A 9,173-nucleotide genomic window follows, 5' to 3' on the forward strand; every position below is an offset into this window, starting at 1 on the left:
AGTGAAAAGATACAAAAATCTTCTAAACATATATTCAGACATATACATGCACACTCATGCCTTTTTATTATTTAGGTGATTTAGGACTGTGTAGAGAACTAACTTGAAAAAATATTTCTAGTTTAGAAACTAGATATCCCCGGTTTAGAAATATTTTCCAGGAGAAAAACTCAGCTGAAACAAGGCTTGACTTTTTGTGCCTGGACAAATGACAAAAAATACAATCGATGTGAAAAATACATAGTTCTTGTTTTATTACACAGATAATCCAGATGAGTGTAAATTTTTTTTGTAAAACTTTCTGTGCCTCAGCCTTTCAACAATCAAATGAGTAAAGGTTTTGAAGGCTGCATTCCCAGCTGGGGTGTATTGGGTATGTACCAGTGGAGCTGTGCAAGCCTAAAGTGCAAGCCTGAGGCTGTGCAAGCTAAGGATATGGCCATGTTTTAGTAAATATCATAAATCTTTAATATAACTACCTTGTAGAGATATATCAGATATATACACTATCTGCTTTTCATGGCATGCAGTGCTCTTGGGTTTTGGCTGTTAATGAAGGTGGAGTGAAATTTCACAGCTGAATTTCTAAGAGGCTTATGAAAGTGAAACCTGAAAGGACAGCTACAGAACAACACATTATTTCTGAAATTAAATCTGCATTCTATTGCAATCACAGTTTTCATTCTGTGGTTCTCTGATTTATGTCAATCCTAGCAGGATCCACTGCACTGTAACACAGACAGAAGAGGTCTGTCTGTACCACAGTAAAACTCAGCAAATACACTAATAAATCAAAATAACATCAACTGTGGACTCCACATCTGTACACACACATACATGTTTCAAAAAACAGGTGAGCTTATTTCTCTCAGCTACTTCCCTGCTTTACATTTTCCTTAAAAGTTGATGCAGGACCTGGCACTTCCCCAAGTCTGTGTGATTCTGCCTCCCCACAAGCTGCTGCACTCTGTGTGGGAAGCTCTCAGCTCCATGCTGAGCAGAGGGCCAGGACAGCCAGCTCTCCAGGGCAGCTTGTCCCTGGTTATTCATTCCCAGGGCACAGCTGAATGGATACAGGAATGGGGCCCATAAGCAGGGAGAAGTTTGGGCCTGAAATGAATAGTGACCAGAGAGCTGCACAGATTCCTTCTGGTCCGTGTGAGGTCCAAGCACACATACTGGTGCTGTGCTTTCTTCTCGTTACAGTCTTGGTTCATTAATGACCAAGCAAAATTCTTCCTCACAGTTGTCACCCTGTGTGGCTCTTTGTGGCTCAGGGAACCTGTGACTGTGAGAGACACCACAGCAGTGCTTCATCTTCTCACCCATTTACTCCATGAGTAAAAACTTTCAGACTTTCAACACACCTTACTCCCCTTCAGTCCTGCTTACACCAAGTGTTAAAATCCTCTTTGAACCCTGTCCTTTGAACTGGCATGAGGAGCACAAGGCTCCAGTGAACAGACTGCTGACCTGAGCTCTGGCCAGCACTGAAGGAACGTGGTCAAATAATTTCACCCTCTCTGAGTTTCTCCTCTGCTAGACAAAGCTACAGTGTGTGAAACCAGTCAAAGACAAACTTCAAAACATATCCAGTCCTTGCATGAAACTACTAGGCTTTTTCTAAAACTAGGAAACACAAGGAGAGCTGATTGTACTGTGACTTATGTAAGCAGAGCAAGGTACAGAACAGTCAGAACAAAGTGATGTCACTCAGCTTGCACAATGTGTGGTTAAATGTAGGCACTGCACTGATTTATGGGTGTACCTGCTGGACTCTAAATTTAGAATATGTTCTTGGGGTTTTTATAGGGGGCAAACCATGGCTGCAGACATGTCCTGTGATGTTGTCATCACTCCTGCAGGAATCCTGGTTCTGCCCTCTGTTCAACCCAGGAATGATTCAGACTGCATGTCTGTCTGTCTGTGCAGGAGTTTGTGTGTGCTTGCATGGGGGCAAGGTCTATTTTATGAACATATACAATCATTCTCTTAAGTGCCTCTGTGATACTGCACAGTACTAGGACAGGATGATTTTTTTAATGTGGGATTTATTGCTTTATCTTTAAAAATATTGATTGCTCTATCACTGCATCAGCTTGCTCCTGTCCAGATGAGATTCAAAGTGCTATAATGATTTCTCATCACATCCAGTGGAAAATGAAGGATCTGGTTTTCACTTTCACAACTGTAAAGGTGGAGTTAAATGGCTGGAGAAGTAATAACATAAAGCCAGTCAAATCCCCCAGTTCTCCCCAAAAAATAAAAGCAGTGGCTAAGAGTCATATTTTGAGAGAAGAGCTGTCTGGGTATGCGCTCCCTTTTTATTTGGAAAGAAATTCCCAGATAGTGTTGTTTTTATGCAGCTTGGGAAACGTGCTCAGCCTACTGCTGTGCAGCCCTTGGATGATTTCAGTTTCTATAAAAAGGAGGTGATCTCATCTTCACTGCTTAAAGATGCATCATCCTATCTTTTCCCCTTGGTCCAGCACAAAGGGGAATTTGAATTTATGAAGCCTAAAGTGGCTGTTAAAGGATTGACCTGACTGACAAAGGCATTAGTGTTAACCCCTTCAGTTCCAGCCTGTCCAGGCTTGTGCCCTGGCACTGAGAGCAGCTGGGAATTGAGATCCATGCAGGGAATGTGAGGTGCATTCCCTGTGAGCTCAGGAATCACTCCTGTGGCAATACCTGGGGGCAGACGGTGTGTGCGTGCTCAGCTCTAGGAAAAGAGATGGGGATAGACCACCCCATGCATTCCCTGGTTAGACTGGGAGAGAACTGACAGCCCCACAAAAGGGAGAAATGCTTCATTACAGACATTTATCAGCATATTTGCCATTAGCAAAGTAGGGTTTGAGTCCTGAAGTTACATTTTGGCATGCCCACTAGGATTTGATTTTCAAAAGCACATGTTTAAGTCTGAGAGAAATGCTTCAGGTCAAGCTATTCAGTTGGGGCCAAATACTAAAAGTTATTTAGGCTCCAGAAACTTCTTGTTGCTAAATTTAATTTGAGGATTTCAGAATTAAACTCAAAGCATTTGCCCTGAGGTTCTTTTGTTTTTGTCTATGTGTATGCAACAGATTAGTGATAATCTGTTTCACCTTAGCTACTGCTTGCATCTTCATGACACAACAGTGGTTTTTTGCAAAGTCATTTAGTAAACCTAGTCTAATCCCAAAGAATTTTTTTTAAAACTGTAGAAGGGACACATACTGTGTTGTGAAAAAAATTTGTGCAGAATGGTGCATTTGATGTATTGGTCTTAGTGTATTCTTACAAAGGTTTCTCTTTAAGCCAAAGCCTAAGAGGAGATGGACTGGAATGCAGAAATGGTCAACAGTGCTGTACTTACAGCATTTCATAGCTAAATATTCATCTCTTTTATCTTACCACTGCTTTGTTCCTGCCTACCACTGACAGCACACACCTCAAAATGCAATCCAGTCCTGTATTTACATTTCACTCCCTTCTATTGCATTTCTTCTTAAGAAACTCCTTAACCTCATCCAGTAGTTTTAAAATAAGCTATAACAGATGACAAGTAGCTGAACACAATAGGTGTCCTAACAAGAAAGGAAGGTTTCAAAATCCTTCCAGTGCCTTCTAGAAGAATTGCTTGTGTTGGAAGGGACCTTAAAGTTCCAAACCGCTCTCATGGCAGGGGGCAGGGACAGTCTTCTTTTTTTTTCTTTGGTTTTGTTGTTTGTTTTTTTTTTTTTTTAAGCATGAATATTTCAGACTTATACTTGGAGGAAAAAAGTGGAAAAAACTGTTTATTTAACAGGCAAAGCATTCACCAGTACAATAAAATGAACAATATTAAACAATAAACTCTTGCCAATCTGAAGAGATGACAAACTCAGGAAGTCCCTTGGTGGGCTGTAGCTCAGCCCACTCAGTCTCTGCTCAGTCCCTCCAGTGCTGGAAATGCCACGGCCCAGGCCCGGCCCAGTGCCCACAGCTGGAGCTGCCCGTGCTCTGCTGGGTGTTCTGTCCAGAGCAGGGTTAAACAGGTCCAGGAAAAAGAAAAACCACAGTCCAGGGAACTTCTCTGCCTCAGCTAGCTAAAAACTAACTAAAAGCAAAGGAGAGCCCTGTCCTGCTGTCTGTCCGTGCTGCTCAGTGCCCAGCAGAGGCCAGGGGCACACACTGAAACACAAGAGGGTCCCTCTGAACATTAGGAAATGTTTTTTGGCTCTGTGGGTGACTGAGCAGTGGGCACAGGTTGCCCAGAGGAGCTGTGGAATCTCCATCCTCGGAGACATTAAAAAACCCCAAATGGGTACAATCTTGGGTAACCAGCTCCAAGTGACCCATCTTGAGCAGAGGGACTGGAAAAGATGATTTCCAAAGGTCCTTCCAATGGTCCTTGGACCATTTTCTGAGTCTGGGTTAGTGTTGAAGATAAAGCTTTAAAATGTATACTTTCGCATTTTCAGCTCCCTGACTGATAGTGATTGATCAGTTCCATGGATCCACAAAACTGATTCCTTCTTCATGACCCGGCTGGCTCCATTTTGGATGGCAAGCAGGATTAGAAGAACTCATTCTGAGTTTGTATTCCAGGGAGAAACAAGGGGTAAACCTTTATTGAAAGAGGAAATCAAGGCTTTTGCTTATTTTCTACCGCAGCAGAACTGAAGTCTGCACTCATCACATTGTGATGTTGACCTAGAAAAAATACTAATCCACATTCATTATGTGTTAAAATCAGAAGTGGAGAGTACCATGAGTCTGACACTTAAACTTGAGGCCCAAAGCTGTACTTAATCCAACTCTCCTGTCACCCTTACTGTTTGCAAGGAGGAGTCCAAGGATGTTTAGCTCCTCCTGGGGGTTTAATCTCTCCTCATAGTCTCAACAGTTGTGTTTGTAAGTACATGGAAATATCAAGGGAACAGCTAACATCTTGTTTTTAATGTATAATGTTGACTTACCTATGGCAGTTTGTATAGAAGGCATTATTAAGCAAGTAAATAATATTTGCTCACTAAATTAAAGAACATTCTTAAGGTAATCAGGTGCAAAACTACCTTGCTGCCCAGGTCCTCCTCTAGCCCTTTCTCAGTTACATTTAACTCAGATTATTTAATCAAGGGATGACTCTTGACACAGAATGTGTTTCTCAAGCCTGTAATAATTATTTCACTGTGATGGATATGAAATACAAGTTCACCATTCAGGACACAATGTACATATCCCAAGTGTTGCCCAGGGATTAACAGGATTTATGAGCAGATAGAGCTCTGACTGGATACAGCCTTTAATATAGCTGCAAGTCCAAGCAGGGATAAACTGCAAGTGTTTAAGCTGGGGAAAGCTCTTGTTATGCTGCCTAATTAAACCTCTTCTGGTATCACCTTTATTACTCTTGATATCTTGCAGACAATTATAACTGCAAATTGGTGAGTTCTGCCTTGATTTTGGTAATTGCTAATTATTAAAATTTTTGGTTCATATTGGAGAAGGTGTTTCATAATCCTGTTGGTAGGGAGGTCACAGAATCATCAGCAAAATCCAAATCATGCTACCTGGTGCTACATAAGCCAAATGATAAATACTTTCTCATATAATTCTCATTATCCCTTCTCATAACTAAGCAGACAGTGACATAAAGGTAAAACAAGACTTTTTCATTTGACACTCAGTTCTATTAAAATGTTCCTTGAAGCTATGCTTACCTAAAATATGAAACCATGCCTTGCTAGAAGAGTTTTCATGTCTGTTATTTTTCTTGGATTTTATAATACTTCAAGATGACATTGATACTAAAGCCTGTCAAAAGCTTTCTTTAAATATGTGACCTTTGGTGGCTTTTGCTATTCAATTATCTCTTTGATGACAATTCTTAGGGTAAAAATCTGGTGGGGCCTTGGTTTTCTGGAAAGAACCATATCTTGATTTTTCTCTACTTTCACCTTAGTTCACTAATTCTTTTTAAGTCATTTCTGTCTTTGGAGAGGACTGAAGGGACCCCAAAGCCTTCACAGTCTGTGCATATGCTTAGGTCATCCTTGGCATTTTGAATTAAGTGCTGCTTTCAGGTTGATGAGAAACCTTCCCTGTCTCATAGGGTTTTCAACCTCACAGGGTTGGTTTGATTTTACTGATAACCTCACCAATTCCAGCTTTTTCTGACTGTTTTTTAAGAGATTTTTCTCTTTGCCTGAAACTACAGTGGTTTTGCATTGTATGAAGCTTTTTCACAGCTCTGTTTGTGATGTGAAATGATTTGGGCTTTGACTACAATTGCTGACTGACAGCATCACTGCTTTTCCATGCTGCTTGCCAGTGCTCCATGTCTGAAGCATGATTTGTCCATAGCTTTTTTTCCTATTTCTAAATTTTTCTTCTGTTTATTTTTAACAGGTTATCAAGTTGATATAAACTTGTCACTCAGAATTTTGCTTTTCTCAATTAAGTGATTTTCATTGTGGCTTTCAGCAGCCATTTCAGTTTCTGTGATAGTGCTGATTCATGTATTTGCTTGTTTCTCTCAATTTTTCCCCCAATATGGAAAATTAATCCCCTGCTTGGCTTTGCTTGTGATCATGGTTTTTCCTTTTCAAACGCTAACAAAAGTTACCTTGTAACTACAACACTACATTTACCATACTATTAAAATGTTAATACAGCACTACTAATCAATACAACATAATACATATAGTAAATATCTGCATAGAGCCATATAACATGCACTTTTTACAAAACTCATCATTGCTATTGACATTGCATGTGAGAATCAAGTGAGGAGGGCAGAGTCTGTGGCAGGAACACCTCCCTGCAATGACAGAAAACTCCATCACCCACTTCAGAGAGCAGAGGACAGAAACATCTTGGCAAGGCACACACACAGAAGAGCTACCAAATGCTGACTCAGGCATGAAAACAAGGCAAAAAAACCCTCCCTGAATTATTTCAGAGAAGCTGACAGAAAGTGGCTTTTTTGAGCAACAGCTCAGTCGTCCAGCTGTGCCAGAAATACGTGTCTCCAGAACAAGACACTGAAGGGCTGGGATGTTCCATGACTGAGATTCCAATTAGCTAAAACAGGGACAAAATTGGTAATACTTAAGCTGATTCAATCAACAGTCTTTAAATTTAAATGCCAGACTAGTAATCATTTCAAGCATGTTCTCAGCTATGTACTTGTGACAGCCTGAGGATGAGCCAATTCAGAAGATGCATCCAGTGAAGCTGATCAAGAGCTGGTTGACACACATAATTTAATTTCTATTTTTGCTTCTCTCTTTTTTGTCAATCACTCATGTGTTGAGAATTCACAGCAATTTACCCATCAATGCCAAGACTAACTACAGTTAACACACATAAAGATATTCCTTACATACCAGTGGTAAAACATTTAATTTACATTTTCCTAGAAATCCAGGCATGTGACCTCTCTGCTAGTTTTTGTAGCTAGCTCACTGTGATTATGAACTCACATAGCTGGAATTGTCCACTCAGTTCACTCCATGAGTCACCTTAGTTATTTAGTCTGGCTTTACTGGATGACTCTGAAAGAATTGGGAAAAATCCATTGAAAAAAATTACAAAAAACCTGGCAACTGTAAGACTTTCTCTAAATACATGTTCTCATGTTTTGGGGAATATTTGAACCTCAGGATTTGTTAATCCACAGACAGCTCTCACTTTCTCCTCTGTGATTAAAGCAGATTGTAACAGTTGGGACCAAATTCTTCACTAAACCCTTTATTTGTTTCCCAAACATGAAATGTTCTCTTCTGTTCTGTCAGTTTTACTTGTGCCTTGCCTTCTTTGCCTACAGCCAGAGAAAACTCTGCAGCTGCCACCTCAGCTCCTCTGTCATCCCCTTCTTCTGCACAGTCATGCCTTACACATCACTTGCTATTACTGCATCCTCTTCCTTCGGCAAGCAACAGATCTGATTTCATAATCATATGAAATCCTGTGTGAGCTCCAAAACTAAGCTCAGGGAGGAACCTTTTCCATCTGCTGTGCCAAACATAAAGAAACACAAACAACCCAAACAACATATGTAACAACATAAAATTTATATACATACTGAGAAACATTAAAATGCAATAATCGCTATTAATAAAACTTTAAATTATTTAACATCTTAACAATACTGATGAAGATTCCTTACACCATGTAGACAAACTTTAGTTAGAGTACCCAGCCATCTCTCTGAGACCTTCTCAGTTTGGGAAAAATAATTCTTTTTTCAGAAAAAATAACATTTCCTTTACATAAATATGAAGTAACATTTCCTTTACAAGATATGTGGTGGTAGTAAATAAAAGTGTCATTTCTATCCATTTTATTAAAGAAATAATCTTTATTATTTAGACTTTTCCACCAAAACAAGCTTAATGCTTGTCAAGTATCAGTGATAAAATAATATTAGGAACAGCTGTTAATTTCTGAAGCAGGGTTTTCTTGTTGTAGTCACAGACCTTTGAGATTGTACAAACACAGAAGACTAAGACATCTACAAAGCTCACCTGTAACTTAGCAAGAGCCTTACTATGAATTGCAAAAGAAGTGTAAGTTGAAGTGTTTCAGGCCAGGTTGGACAGAGCTTGGAGCAACCGGATCTAGCTGGTCTCCCTGCCCATGGCAGTAGCTGGGCTGGATGAACTTTACACTTCTTTCAACCCAAACCATTCTGGGATTCTACACCTCAGAAAATTATCAATTAGCAATTGCCATCTGTTGCAGAATCCTCTCCTAAATGTTACACTAGAAATGTGGACACTGTTGGAGTTGTCAGTGCCCTGATCAGAAGCAAAAGATGGTACCAGGAGCTAAAATGGTAAATGTTCTTTGCGACCTTGGTTTAAACTCACAGAAGCTGGAAATGGTCAGGGCCTGAGTCCTGATGTCCTTGTTCTTCCTAGAAGTCTCCTTCCTGGACACTTCTCCCACTTTCTATACTGGGTTCCTGTAGTGTTCAGGTAGCTTGTGCTTTCCCTCAGAATCGAATTCCATCACCAGTAGTAACATACTAACACTGATTTTTAATGTTACAACATGGATTACCACAGTACTGCATTGACGAAATTTAAAGAAGTTGGATCTGAAATGACTTATGGTTCTTATCATGTAAGACAGCAAAGATGAGCACTTAAATTCTCAAACCCCACTTTAGACCTCCATCAGAGTCACTTTTATAATGCTTA

This window comes from Camarhynchus parvulus, chromosome 1A (genome assembly GCF_901933205.1).
Source record: "Camarhynchus parvulus chromosome 1A, STF_HiC, whole genome shotgun sequence".
NCBI lineage: Eukaryota > Metazoa > Chordata > Aves > Passeriformes > Thraupidae > Camarhynchus > Camarhynchus parvulus.